The following is a 16,011-nucleotide window of genomic DNA, read 5'->3' as shown; positions in this document are numbered from 1 at the left end:
ACCCTCCTGTTATAACTGGTACCAGCTGAGATTAACCCTTTATCACATGAATTACATAAAAAAAGAAAGACAAAAAGACTTACTGACCGGTTTCTCTGCTCTACCCATTTGTTACGATCACAATAAAAACATTCTCTCTAAATGAAATCCTAATGACATGTGGGAGTCTACTGACATCGCTATCGTTTATTTGTCTTTAACACACGCAAGAATGCAGCCCAGGCTTGACCTTTGACATTTTGAGAGACTGAAAGCATTTAACTGCTTTCTCCTCTCTGAATGGATGAGGATAAAAGAATAGCAGAGAACGTAACAATAGGTTATTGATAAAAACGCCTTTTGTTGCTCGGATATCCACACATTTATCAGGCAATTGAACTACAATACCTACTTACGTCACGACTGAAAATAGTTCTATTGTTTTATTGAAAGACCTGGTTTCTCTGGTAATATTCAATATTTGCAAAACAAAGCTTTTTGACAGAGGAAGTAAAAGCTTATTGTTTCAGAGGCCCTGTGATTTCAAGAGGTTTTCAATCTGTGTGGTCCATATAAAAACCAGGTGAATACATTGCAAAGACAATTAAAGTATGTCATTGACATAATTAAGGGGAAGATAAGAATTAAATGATAGGTTAATTTGGGGCCATCTGTTTTTAACCTCCATAAAGGCGTTGGTTACAGTTTTATTTACATGGTTGGATAGATAAAACCAAACCTACTTAAAATTCCAATATACAATTTCTTAAGAACAGTTTCTTTTCACATAACACACAGTACATAATAGGATGGTTTAACACTAAAATTATTAATCAACATTGGTATTGTGTGTTAGTATTATTATGCAACTAAAAAGTAGGACACCTCCACTCCCGTGAAATGGAAATGCTATGAATGTTTTAATACTATTAATGTCATTGTCAACCTCTATTCAGGGGACACTGCTATTAAGGGGACACTTCCAAAGCTCTGTCTACACTATCAAACTCGTTTGACAAAGTGTGATGTTTCATCCAAGAATAACATACATTAGCATGGTTTCATCTGAATCTGATTTTCACATTATTCCAATTTAGAAAAAAGGTAAAAATATAAACATTTTGGGTACGTATTAAAAAAAAAATTTTTTTTTAAATATTAGGATAAGTAGTTGAGATTTATTACATAATTAATATTATTATTTAACAAGCTCCAGACAGAGCTATAGAGGTTCTATTGAATCAAACATTTGAAATTTGTACTTTTTGGGGAGAAAAACAAAAACTGGTTCACATTAGCGAATTTTACCAAAAACGTTATTTTAAAATAAAATAGTTATCTGTCAAAAACAATATTAGAATTAGTTTTTGACATTTTCAAATTATCTTTCTATTGATTTATTTCTTGGTAGACTAAAGAATATTAAAAAATTCTGTTTCTCATCAACTTAACTCTCCTGTGTTTTGTTGCGTGATTCGATGATGACAATGGCTTTATGAAATTCACCTAATTTGCCAAATAAATCAGTTTTCCATTTAAACAATACAATAACATGATTACAAGAAACTTAAAATCAGGTTTTGTTTTTGTTGTTATAAGTTGTGAATCCAGTATTTTGATATAGAGCCCAATTTATACAAATTGTATTTTGCTGAAGTGCTGAACTTAATCTAAAAATCTTTTTGCATTGTAATTTTCAAAATGTTGGGGGTCCGTACAGTAGGCCTTATATATATATAATACAAATATTATATTGCACTGATGAAGGGCTAGTGTTGCCCGAAAGCTCTGCTAACTTTTCTGGCTGTTTACTTTATCGTTTTGATTTAGCTTTTTTTTTCGCTTTTTTTTTTGTATCTCCATTGAGATCCAGCCATTGCATTGCCATTTTTTCAGTAATTTGCCTTTGGATTTATATATATACAAAAGCAAATACATAAGCAAATATATTATATTTTAAACAAAATTTACTTAATTGTTTAACATACAGTAGTGTAGTTATATATAGTAATAGTTGTAGTACTGTATACACTGGATGGATGAGGTGACAGTGAGGTGGCTACACCAAGTGAGATGTTATTTTACATATCTCCCTGGCTACACTATAAATACCAGTTTAACTTTAAATCTTTTATTCTACATACTGTGGGATACAGTAACTTATTAAAGTACTGTAAAATCCTAACAGTAAATATTTTTTTAAAGTTTGCCTTCCCTTTTAAACATTTTTCCACCCAACCCTTTTTATTCCTGTACCTGTGTACATCCTTGTACTGAACGATTTTAATGATGTAAACAAATAATTCAAAACATATAAACATCCTGCTGAGCCCAAAATCAAGGTTTAACATGTAAAAATCATAACCGTTAATATTGTATAGAAATATGTATGTGGACCAGGTGGAGTGATTAGCAATGATTAACCATGGTTCTACAAACAAAGGCTGTTAAATTTAAAAACACAATATTTGAAGTTACTACAGTATTATAACAGTACAAATAATATTAATATCAGACAAACCAGCACACTTTTAAAATATAATATGTCAGACCATTTAAGTACAGATACATTGCTACTATTCCTATCCAATATGCTATAATCAATCACTATACAAAAAATATCTCTTAATAAAGATTTTTGGATAATCACAAAAAAACAGAATATTTACTCCAAAGATAGTAAATATAATAGTGTCAAGACATGAGGTTATCTTTAAAATGTTCTACAATCCACTGTTTATTTTATTCAAAAAACTGAATTTGTTTAATTTCAGTATGGCAAATTAATCATGTATTATAAACAAATGTGGTTAAAAATGAGAAAGTATGAACAGCAAGCAATACAGCTAAAATAAAACCACAGAACTTTTTCCTTACACTATATACTGCTATCTTTTTACTTGGTCAAATCAGGAAAACCCAATGCATACCCCTCTCAGTTTAAAACATGGAAATTCCTGTTTGGTAGCCTCCTAGCTTCACATTCAAATTATTTTTTAAAAGAAAATTAACAAATCCTTCCTTCTACATATGCTATAAATATCAAACTGACATTACCTAGTTGAAAAAACATCTAAAAATGTACATACCTTTAGTTTAAAAATGTGGTTGGTAGGCTTTCACAGAGTAAATCAACAAGCACACTCACTGTTCTATACACGATAGTACACTGTCCCCACACACAGACAGTGAAGGCACTTCACAATAGTAGAAATATGCTAATGAGTTATAACACATAACAATAGGTCATTATTAAAAAACACCAGACACTGTTACATAACAACAGTGTGTATTGTTCCACTGATGGCAGTCTAGCTAAGAAGATAGAGTTCCAACCTGGTTGCTTGTGGCCAGATTCTTGAGTTAGTACTTATCTACACATAAGACAAGGAGTGTTGTCATTGGTTGGAACAGCTGGCAGCAGACGGAATCATACAAAGGTATAACTTATTGGAAGATGACAGAAGAGAGTGCTTGCTTATTACTGTCATGTTAATTCACCACAATCTTATTTTAATGGACTGTCCTATACCAGATTTCACTTTAAGTATTTTGAACAAGAAAATGATCAGAATAATGATCTGTTAAAATCTACCATGGTAAATTTAAAAACTGGTATGCTGCCCTCTGCTTAATAATAAACCAGGTATCAGAAGAATTGTTTTGTTTTCTTGCCTAATTTGTAACTTTCTTTACCTCTTTTACAGCTTAAAAATTTTTTTTTTAAATATGCTTTTCTATAGGCCCTACTGAAAATGGTTTATTTCATGGATGCACTGTCCCTGTGATACGTACCACTGTTAATACAAAAGTGTCATTCCAATAAATAAAATTATTTTATTTCATAAAACATTTCAAAAGTAGAACTTTGTAAAAAGACACTCCCCCTGTAATATCATGAATTAACTTTAGTTAAATAATATTTTACTAAACTACTAAAAATAATCGAGAATAAGTTAATCAAAATTGAGAGATAAATAAAAGTAGTAGTTGAAAAGTAAACGTCGTCTTTATTGGGTTTTTTTCACAACCAAGTGTAAAGCACCAAATACCTTTTCATAATAAAATATATATATTTAGTTGGGTTGGGTCTTAAAATAACATCACACCTTTTTACTTGCATAGAATACTTGAAGCCAACAATACTAATGTAGCCTAGCCATTGTCTGATAACAATGTGTTACATAATAATTGACCATGACAGATTACAATAGTATGGTCATGTGATTCATATTACAATGTCTCAAGAACAATACTATTCAATTGTCTTAATTTCTTTGGTTCAATTCAGCTCATTCTATTGGAAAAATAATAATAATATTGGAAAATGGCAATAAAACAAATACAGAAAAAAAGAAAACAGCATCATTTTTTATGAAGTATTTTAAACAAAGTTGGAGAATTGTTTTAATAAACTTTTAGATAAACTGTTAAATAGCAGAAAATCCCATCTAGTCCATGGCAACACATTTATATTGAATTTACAGTACCAGCAAATTTGTTCTATAAATGTAGTTCATTTATGAATATCTATAATAAATTATACTATTTTGGCATTATCTCAGTTTAGGGTTTATTAATAATTATATATGTTAATAATAGCAGACAGTAAGTTTGGAAAAGATCATTAAATAATTTGTTTAATTGATTTACCTATAGTAAATCTGCCAAATATGGCATAACAAGGCATTAAATAAACTATTATGTTCTTAAACTTGAATGTTATTTTGAAAAACTAATTTAGTGAAAAAACATAATTCAAGTAATACCTGCACCTAGCATCAATGAGTCTACATTTCATGTTTGTTGATAAAATTTAAAATATTTTTCATATTTTAGTATCAACACACTGTTTGGAGTGACGAAATCCTGGAGTGACGAAATCCTGGAGTAACGAAATCCTGGAGTGACGAAATCCTGGAGTGACATGCAAAACTTTAAAAAAAAAGTTTCCTAAAGCCATTTTTCTATCTTTTTTTCTCCACCGTTCAAACGGTTTTCAAATCCCATTTGGTAAAATTTTTATTTATTCAATCTCTAAACTGGCAAACATTATTTAAATCATTAAGTTTTAAATATTTACTTTTTTGTGTGAAAAATTCTTTTTATCAAACCAATTGTACGAATTACGAGATTAGATGGTACTGTATATACAGTAGCTTATTTTCTAAACGACTGTTTCGTTGTTCATTGAAACCATAAAAAAAAAGAAGGTATTTACCATCTAATCTCGTAATTTGTACCATTGGTTTGATAAAAAGAAGTTTTTACACATTGTTAATTACAAACCAGAAACATTTACAATCATGTTTACTATTTTGTTAAACAAAAATAACATACTTTTAAATTGGGTGAGTGATATTTCAGTTGAATTTGAATATTTAAATTATGTTTTATACCAAATTAGTTTTTTCTCTTCCGCAACCTATCCCAATTGTCATGTCATTTTTGTTTTTTTTCTTTTAATGCTCTCTCTCTCCCTATTTATCTCTTCTTTCTAAATGTATGTCTCTCTCAAAACTATATTCATCATTTTTAACCTTGCTATAAACTCGATCCCATAAATTGCAATGTTCAATTGCAATTATGTTGTAGTAATGCCTTATGTCTACAAACAATTTATACTTTGCTTTGCCTTTTAGATTGCTTGACTTTCACAAATAGTATTGTGTTCACTTTGAATTATTGCATTTTGGGAAGTATTTTAAATATCTTGTGATGGATAGTGCCGAAGCCATCCCGCTTTCCGTCTAAGATTGTCAAAGCTAATATATAATGAATGGATTAATCACTGTTATTTGTTTGCGTAATGATGGCATTTTTAGCATCCATTTTACAACAAATTTCTTCTCCTGACAAATCTGTTACAATCAATTTCTTTATTTTACGGATAAATATTGTTCTACTGCAGTTACTGCAGTAACATATTGCTGCAGTAATAGTAAATAAACAGCTCATGTATAATTAACTATAATGGGTAATTAATATTATTCAAGAATCTCCTATTTTTAGATAAAAATAAATTTATTTATTCTCCAAAACTGTCAATTTACTTTTTTTAATAAAAGTTATATATTTATGAAACATGTAAAATTACAAATATTACATTTAAGGAGTTTAAAACATTAAAAACATTCCACAATATTAATAATATATAAAATAAATGCACTTATATATTAATACATTTTTTACAAAACACAAACTTTATTTAATAAATTTATTCCTTTCCAAAAAGAATGTTAAGTGGTTTTTCTAAATTCTTCGTGCTATTGATAAACAGCATTTTCAAATTTAAATATAAAAATCAATTTTATAATGTCTAGAGTATATTTAGAATTGATAGATAGGAAACTGATATTCCACTATCCATACTACATGAATACATCATAAAAACGGAAACAAACTAACGCAGGCTAATTGTCAAAACTTGATTCCTCATAGGATTGTTAGCAACCATGTTAAGAAGTGAAAACTGAAAAATGATGAATTCTAAAGCGTTGTTAGTCGCCATAAATCTTAGCTTTTCGAATTGTCTGCAGAGGTAAAAATTCCTTAGTGAAATCTTATCAAATACAATATCTACAAATTGTAACACATATGCAATATAATTTTTCCAACGTTTTATTCTATTCGACGTTCATTTAAAAATAATAGAATGAAATATTCTTTAACGGATGTAAACATTTTAGTCTCTAAAACCAATTATTTCTCGGTAATAAAATATAAAATATGGGTCATATTTTAAAATGTGCTTCAAACATAGAAAACAATTAAGTAAAATAGATAAATCAATATTTGAGAATTTAAAATATACTGTATGTAAAATATAAAAACTTTTTTTCCCATAATAAAACACATCCTGACTGATGTGATTATGTTTATTTCTGATAAAAAAATCTTCTTTTCTTTAAATTGAAATTTTCCAAGTATAGTATAATTTGATTGTAGACATGGTGACTTAGAATATGACAAGGTTGTCTATTTCCTTAAGGTTTGTATATTCAGTTAATAATCCCTTTGTTGAAGCTTCATGACACTCACAAAAATATTAAAATTTCATATCTATACGGTCCTATTATTTATTAAGGAAAATAATTGAAACCTGGGTTATTATTTCTTTTATCTATTCTTTTTTACTTTTACATTTTTCATTTAACTTTTTGCTTCATCTTTTACTTTTGTGATCCAGACACTTTTACCTAAAGCGTTGATTATTTTCATATTGGTCTTCTCTTCTGCTATAATATAATGTTTCATCTAACTTTTTGCTTCTGTGATCTTGACACTTTTATCTAAAGCAGTGTTGATTTTTTTTTGTCTTTTCTCTTATCTGCTATTATAATATAATTTTTCATTTAACTTTTTGCTTCTGTGATCTTACGAAATACGAATAGAACTTTATTGCAATCAAACGAAAGATTGAAGTTTAACAAAAGCGTTTCACTCAGAAAAATAAAATGCAATATAAAAATATAAAAAACATTTAGAAAGGTAGAACATACAATCAAAATATTAAAACAAAATTACAATTAAATATCACTTATTATAAAAACAATAAATATATATTCAAAATGTTAAAAAACAAGTTTAACTGTCTTTTACCTAAAGCAGTGTTGCTTTTTTTTGTCGCCTCTTTTCTGCTATAATATAATTTAATTTTTCATTTAACTTTTTGCTTCTGTGATCCAGACAGATACTTTTACCTAAAGCGTTTTTTGTTTTTTTTTCATATATATATATATATAATATAATTTATCTTTTTGCATCTTGCATCTGTGATCCCACCACTTTTACCTAAAGCATTGTTCATATTTGTCTTATCCTGCTATAATATACTAATTCCTTATTTCATTTAACTTTTTGCTTTTGTGATCCTGTCACTTTTAGATACAGCATTTGTTTTTCTAATAAATTGCCATAAACTGAATCAAACATCAAATACATACATTAGTTCAACAGGTGATTTGCCAGTTCTGTTATTCTCATATTCTGTGTATTAGTTATATTGGAAAGATACCCGCTCTTAAAGAAGAAAGGGCCAACATTTTTTTATCCAGGTAAGGTAGGCACAAAATAGTATTGTTACAATGCATCTTTTCACATAAAATAAATGCAGAAAAAGGCGTTTTATGTCCAAAAACATTAGTTTAATAGGCATGTCATCAATGCAATATTATTATATAATATTAATTTAGTTATATTGTATTTGTATTAAAGAGACCCAGTTGTATAATGCCTAAAGAGACTCCAGTGATTATCTTTTCCAGACATAACTATTCTAATTAAATGTACAATAATGAAATAATGTAAAAGCAGTCTACAAATTATAAATAATAATTTAATCTAATATTTTTTTAAGTTTTCAATATGATTTAATTTTAAAATTTGAATGCATTTTTAATCATTACTTATATTTTATTTTTTTCAGAAAAGTATCTAATCCCAATGTCTGTCAACCAATCGCTTTACAATTTAAAATAAAAACATTTTTTTTTTGGGATAACTTTTAAATAAAGTCTCCATAGTTTCCTCATAGTTGGGGTTAACAACTTTCAAAGTTCATTAAATTCATATTTTTATATTGATAATGTAATGATATAATACTATAGAGACAACAGTGAGGGCACATCCATTTAATTGTCAAAGGTCAAACACATTAGCTTTAATAGTTTAAAGCGACATAACAGTACACAGTTGCAAAACTGACATTAAAGGCTTACTCTCAATTGCCAGTCACCCACTATTATGTGTACCCTATTTAGGTTATACATACCCTTGCTTACACGCTTTTAGCTCCAATGTGAATTACTGACACTGACCGCTTTTATTGGCCAGATGCCAATTCTCCTCGACTTCTTAAGCGTAATAATGTTGTTTACCTTATCTCATACTGTAAATGTCCATACACATAGACACCTATATTCGTCAAAATTATGAAAATTACTTATAAACTCATAAACATAAATTTAGTTACTCATTAGTTTAGGTATTTGCCAAAGGGTTCCTTAGAGGTGGCCTTGATTAGAATTTTCTCTATATTAAATTATGAACCCATGTATTTATGATAGGAAAAAAAAAAGGAGAGAGGTAAAATCGGAGCAATTGATAATACAGTATGCAGAGATCAGCAAAGATGATTCCAAAAAAATCCTCCTTTGCTTGTTGGCAAGGAACAAGGCTGTAGATGTATCAAACGCTACTCTACCTCTGCTTCTGAGGCATGAGGAGAAAACTAATACATAATTTGACCACTTAAATGAAAAATAACGCTTAAAAAAGCAACGATTTTTCAACTCCATAATCATTATCATTTACAACCCCATGTTGGAATCAAAAAAATCAGATTTTGTTTTAGATATTTAGAATAAATGTACTCTCATTCGTAATGAAAGGTCCCTTTAAATCGATACTATTGACGTATCCTAGGGTAGTTTACGTTTCGGAGGGAGTTAAGCTAGCTACTCATAACACACAATATTTAACAGCACCCATGAGATAGATATGAAACATGTAATGCTCTATATATCCCAAAGGAAGATCATTTTTTTGTGATCATTTCAAAGTACAAATTGAGGTGTGGTGATCCGGTTAGACATTTTTAAATACAATCAATAAACAGTTATTTAATAATTAAACTAATAAAATTGTATCAAGAAATATTAATTAAGCAAAGCTTAAATCAACATACTTAAAAAATGCCAAGTTCCTAAATGAAATTATTATTTATATATTTTTTTTATATATAAATTTATAATTATTTTTATTTGTATGAATAATATTGATATTAATTTGTATAGCTAATATAGAACCAGCAATGCTTAGTAAATAGTACATACTTTAATTTAATTTTTTTAAATCAGGAATAGTGTAATGGTAATAGAAATTAAATTAATTATTTTATAAACGATGAAGATAAGGAAATTACAAATAAAAATTAATAAATACATTTTATTTAATCTATAAAAGAAAATTGTAAAACAGATAATAATCACGTTATTCACATAAAACTTTTTGAAAGTTCGAACTTTGTTGTATGAATTAAACATCTATAAAAAAAAAATCATACAAAAGTATTTCATTTGGGTACTTTAGCATGTCAAACCTTTTATATATATTTCAAAGTTAATGTCCATTAAATAATAAAAATTTCAAGAAACGTTCCATCTTCATGTATAAAAATGTTTCAGTTATACTACGCACTGTCCATTTTAATATAAAACAAATTTCAAAAATAAAATGTTAAAAACGGAAATTAATGAAAGATGAAGTTAATATTCTATTATCACTGTTTGAAACTCCATTTTTTATCTATTGTGATGTTTACCGTAACCAATATAAAGATGTATTGTCCCTCAAAAACATGAAAAACAAAGATTAATAAAATCAGAAATTAAATAGGACATTTTGCAGTTTTAATAAAGTTATCCACTTTTGTTTAAAAAAAACAAAACAAAAATCATTAATTCCCTTTTTTTTTATTTCACCATTGTCTGACAAACAGTTTAAGTATTTTTGGCTTTAAATTACATTTTTTTAGGTAAATAATTGTTTTTTTCCATCCAGTTGTTGGTCAAAGTGAATAACTAAATGGCATATTAAAAAAAAAATGTTTTTTTTTTATTTTTACTTTTAGGGGGACAATATATCTTTAAGAATTTGAATTAAATAAAAATAATTATATGGATTAATGATATCTATGGCGATAAAATGCCTATACTGTACATTGCTTTCAGTTCAGTTTACTGTTACTTAACCTAAAGGCCTAACAGCTGTCTTTGAATCTTATGTTATAAACTATGGGTTAAGGTGTGCCACAGAGTGCCTAAAAGGTAATTGTTCTACCAAGTATAATATGTTGATTATCTTTACGACACACCTCCGCAAAATGTACACCTCAGGAATGCGAGTTAAAATAATAATATCACCAACATTTTTTCAAATTCAAACAACCCTGAAACCATGCGAGTGATATGTTGCTTTGATGTTATTTTATTTATTCTTAAAACACAACCACAGTGAAAATTGAATGTAACGATCATGTCGGACTTTACTTCACTTAGTCAAACACACTAGCCGTGATGAAGTTTGATATCTTAAGTACCCTTTTTAACTCTGGCTGAATTTTGAACGATATTTTTATGAAGTAAAATGTTACAGGAAACGACTATATAATACCGAATTGAATTCCACGATACCTAATTAATTCAAACTGATAACGAATAAAAAAAAATTCAATATGAAACAGAAATTGAATTGTGATTTTAATATGCATTCCTCGTAGTAAAGTACCTGAACATCAGCATGTAATAGGAAACAGTATGCGTGCATAGGAAACAAGGTGTTTAGGTTTTAACTATAGAGGGTGCACTTATACCTTTCCATGTCATAAAACCTTACAACTGAAATTCATCAGTGGATCTTCCATAATAATAAACATTAATAAAAATAGGCTTTGAATAGCTGGCAATTTTGCAGTTTAAAGTTATTCACTTCAAGCTCCATATAAAAAAAACCGACAAAAACAGGATTTCAGACAAAATAAACGGTTAAATTTAAACAAAAACCCATTATGTGATAGACAATTTAATTATTTTTTGCTTTAAATTACAGGTTTCACGTAAATTTTTGTTCTAGATCCAAATTGTGGTCAAAGTAAACAACTATTATGTGAAATTAAAACGACTTATTCAACAACAAAAATTATTTTTCAGGTGGATAATAAGATATCTTTAAAATACCTTTGCAAAATGAGGAGTTTTCATGAGTAAAATATTTGGACAAAAAGTAACGACGATATCATTGCCGTTTGTAAATGAAAAGGCCAACTTATTTGCTTAAAAAACCTTTAAATAATGTGCTATATAATGTAAAATAAAGTATTTAAAAACTAATTATGCAAATTAATGCAACAAACAAAGTAAAATATAAATGGGAAAATATTCATAAAGAGAACAATTAGTTTAAAAAGTGAAATTATTCACAATTATTGTTACACAATTACAGAAATAATTGTATAAATATATTCATATGATTGGTGAATTCCTAAAAGGTTATAATTAGTCCATACTGTATAATTCACACAGTGAGATGATTGAAAATTGTATATAAATTGCGCTACACTCTACAAAGCAATGTACATATTGTTTGACTGTTTAAACTTTAATATCAAACTAAATATTCATTCATTTTTCTGCATTTATTTCATAGTTGAGTACTAATAATTATTTTATACACATATACAATTTCATTCTAAGTTGAATTTTCAAGTTTGTAATTGCCATTTTTTCTCTTCTTTTTTTTTTATAGTGGGGGAGTTTACTGAAAAAAAAGTTTCAAGTAATTTTCATCAAGACACCTTGAAAAATGGAAAAATACTTTTTTAGCTTAATTTTTTCTTTCTATTTAAATCAAATGTATCCTGTGGAGTATTCAAAAGATCTGACTGGGGAACTGTTAAATATTTTTTATTTTTTTGCATTTTTTGACTTTTACTTGAAGTGAACAATTTACTGAACAAAAGAAACATGATGGTACACAAGAACAAAAGACCATCTAATTAAAAATCTAGATTACTCTGGAATAAAATCTGGCCTACTTTATACAAAACTTTTCAATACTCAGTATCTTGTATTTCATAGTAGCTTCTTTAGTTTTACATTTTTTGTTGGTTTGGAGGGTTATTTCATTTATTTATTTATTCTTTCGTTATTTATTTTGCAGGCACTTTCAGTACTATAGTATTCGATATTAGCAACAGCGCCACAACAAGCACCCAATACCATACTACCACCAAAACCATTACCAGCACCAATATCTACAGATGCTGGTAATTACAGAAACCACCTACCGCAACCAAGTGAACCATTTTATTTATTGGTTATCCGCAACGAAGTTGCAGGATAACCTCTTGTGATTGTACGAAATCATTCTGTATGATTTTTGTGTAACGCTTTTCTCTAAAACTCGCAAACATAACATTTCGGTAACTATCTTAACATATTGACATTTACGTAACGTCGTCAAGCGAAGCTTTTCATGACGTTTACAATTGCGCAACGTGACTTACGCGCGATTTAACGATTTTGTCGTATTTAACATAGCTCGACAACCAAATAACATTTCAACTTGAAACTTTGCAAAAGTTTAATTTATATCATGCGCTAACTTTCTGTTGAAAAAAAATTGCGTGTTTTACACAAAGTTACGCGCGCACGCGCATTTAAAATTTCAAAATGCGCAAAATTTATTTATAATCAACTTTCTATGCGTTTCATGTCGTTTTAAGCATGTCAAAAATTCCCACGCGTGCGCACATTTTTACGTGTGCGGTGCGCACGTAGTATTGAAAACGTACTTTTTTCGCGTGATTTATATTTTTCCAGCCTTTTCTAGTAAATTTTACCAAATTTTAAACAATTTCGACTTAAAGATACGTCATACGAGCACGTCGAATTGTACAATTTGCGCGCGTTTTTTATGAAAAGGTTACAAAATTCGTTTAAAATATGCCTTTTTTTAAACAGTCGTAATTTCTAAACTAGACGGTCAACTTTTTGTGGATGGCATATTCTGGAAGTAGATGAGTTGTAGATATCGGATCAGGTATTAATATGGCTAACCGGACATTGTGACGTCATCGTATGGCCACGCGAATATAAAATTTAGGATTTTTGTATCTTTTGTCATATCTCATCACATTGAATAGAGCGCATCTCCACTTATCCGTTTTCCATTTTCACCCCGATTTTGATTTTGGTTAGGTCAATCAAGTATCTTTCGCATGAGTTAAAAATATTTTAATTTTTTTGACGTCATCATGCCTAAAAATTTAAATCACGTGTGGCATTAATTTCATCTTTTCAGTAAATTTTAATCTGTTATAGCTCGTAAGAATAAAATGTGATAATCACGATTAAAATTTTTTCTGGAAGCTATTCGATTGTAGATACGAAATTATGTCAAAATGTTGCCAATCGGATGTTGTGACGTCATCATATGGCCAGTTAAATAAAAAAGGTCGTATTTTCATCTTTTGCGTCATAATTCATTACATTTAAAAGAGCGCGCATCAATATTTCACGTATTCAAATTTCTTCTACACGCTAATACGTTGTTGCTGAGATAATTTCCTTTCGGAATTGCTACCTTCGCGTTTCATTTTAAAACCGTCAACATGTTAAAAATTGCAATAAATAGCGGGTCCCGTAATTTCACCTATTCTACACTGTATGTGATATGGATACAGATTATACTGTGTATATACTATATATGAATTTAAATAATAAAATTCAGCAATAAAAACATATCATATTCTTCAGTTCAGGTCATAATGCCAACGTGAACACTTCCTTTTGTCCTCAACATATCCCCTTAATGTTAATGTTGCACCACTTGCGCGGCGGATAACCAAACTCGTCAAAGTGATGAGTTACATGTCTAGTTGGTTATCCGCAACGAAGTTGCAGGATAACGTCTTGTGATTGTACGAAATCATTCTGTATGATTTTTGTGTAACGCTTTTCTCTAAAACTCGCAAACATAACATTTCGGTAACTATCTTAACATATTGACATTTACGTAACGTCGTCAAGCGAAGCTTTTCATGACGTTTACAATTGCGCAACGTGACTTACGCGCGATTTAACGATTTTGTCGTATTTAACATAGCTCGACAACCAAATAACATTTCAACTTGAAACTTTGCAAAAGTTTAATTTATATCATGCGCTAACTTTCTGTTGAAAAAAAATTCCGTGTTTTACACAAAGTTACGCGCGCACGCGCATTTAAAATTTCAAAATGCGCAAAATTAATTTCTAATCAACTTTCTACGCGTTTCATGTCGTTTTAAGCATGTCAAAAATTCCCACGCGTGCGCACATTTTTACGTGTGCGGTGCGCACGTAGCATTGAAAACGTATTTTTTTCGCGTGATTTATGTTTTTCCAGCCTTTTCTAGAAATTTTACCAAATTTTAAACAATTTCGACTTAAAGATACGTCATACGAGCACGTCGAATTGGACAATTTGCGCGCGTTTTTTATGAAAAGGTTAAAAAATTCGTTTAAAATATGCCTTTTTTTAAACAGTCGTAATTTCTAAACTAGACGGTCAAATTTTTGTGGATGACATATTCTAGAAGTAAATGAGTTGTAGATATCAGATCAGGTATTAATATGGCTAACCGGACATTGTGACGTCATCGTATGGCCACGCGAATATAAAATTTAGGATTTTTGTATCTTTCGTCATAGCTCATCACATTGAATAGAGCGCATCTCCACTTATCCGTTTTCCATTTTCACCCCGATTTTGATATTGTCTAGGTCAATCAACTATCTTTCGCATGAGTTAAAAATATTTTAATTTTTTTGACGTCATCATGCCTAAAAATTTTAATCACGTGTGGCATCAATTTCATCTTTACAGTAAATTTTAAGCTGTTATAGCTCGTAAAAATAAAATGCGATAATCACGATTAAAACTTTTTCTGGAAGCTATTGGATTGTAGATACGAAATTATGTAAAAATGTTGCCAATCGGATGTTGTGACGTCATCATATGGCCAGTTAAATAAAAAAGGTCGTATTTTCATCTTTTGCGTCATAATTCATTACATTTAAAAGAGCGCGCATCAATATTTCACGTATTCAAATTTCTCCTACACGCTAATACGTTGTTGCTGAGATAATTTCCTTTCGGAATTGCTACCTTCGCGTTTCATTTTAAAACCGTCAACATGTTAAAAATTGCAATAAATAGCGGGTCCCGTAATTTCACCTATTCTACACTGTATGTGATATGGATACAGATTATACTGTGTATACTATATATGAATTTAAATAATAAAATTCATCAATAACAACATATCATATTCTTCAGTTCAGGTCATAATGCCAACGTGAACACTTCCTTTTGTCCTCAACCTATCCCCTTAATGTTAATGTTGCACCACTTGCGCGGCGGATAACCAAACTCGTCAAAGTGACGAGTTACATGTCTAGTTTATTTATTCTTTCTTTATTCTTCAGG

At 29.2% G+C, this 16,011-nt stretch overlaps 1 protein-coding gene across 3 annotated transcripts in view; it reads right to left on the bottom strand.

Annotated features, from left to right (window-relative positions):
• The window catches only part of LOC140055642 (transcription factor SOX-5-like), a 128,928-nt gene that overhangs the window by 64,785 nt on the left and 48,132 nt on the right, over positions 1–16,011 (bottom strand). The window contains exon 1 of one of the 3 annotated variants that reach the window (XM_072100992.1): positions 3,069–3,424. The exons of 1 other annotated variant lie outside the window; for it this stretch is intronic. The gene's annotated coding sequence lies outside the window, so the exon portion shown is untranslated. Of the gene's footprint in view, positions 1–87; positions 690–3,068; positions 3,425–16,011 lie in introns of those variants that run through there. One more of the 3 variants, XM_072100993.1, reaches the window with a different exon arrangement.

Source organism: Antedon mediterranea, chromosome 7, assembly GCF_964355755.1.
Source record: "Antedon mediterranea chromosome 7, ecAntMedi1.1, whole genome shotgun sequence".
In the NCBI taxonomy this organism is placed as follows: Eukaryota; Metazoa; Echinodermata; class Crinoidea; order Comatulida; family Antedonidae; genus Antedon; species Antedon mediterranea.
Note: the sequence above shows the minus strand (reverse complement) of the source record. Positions and strands in the feature narration are given on the sequence as shown.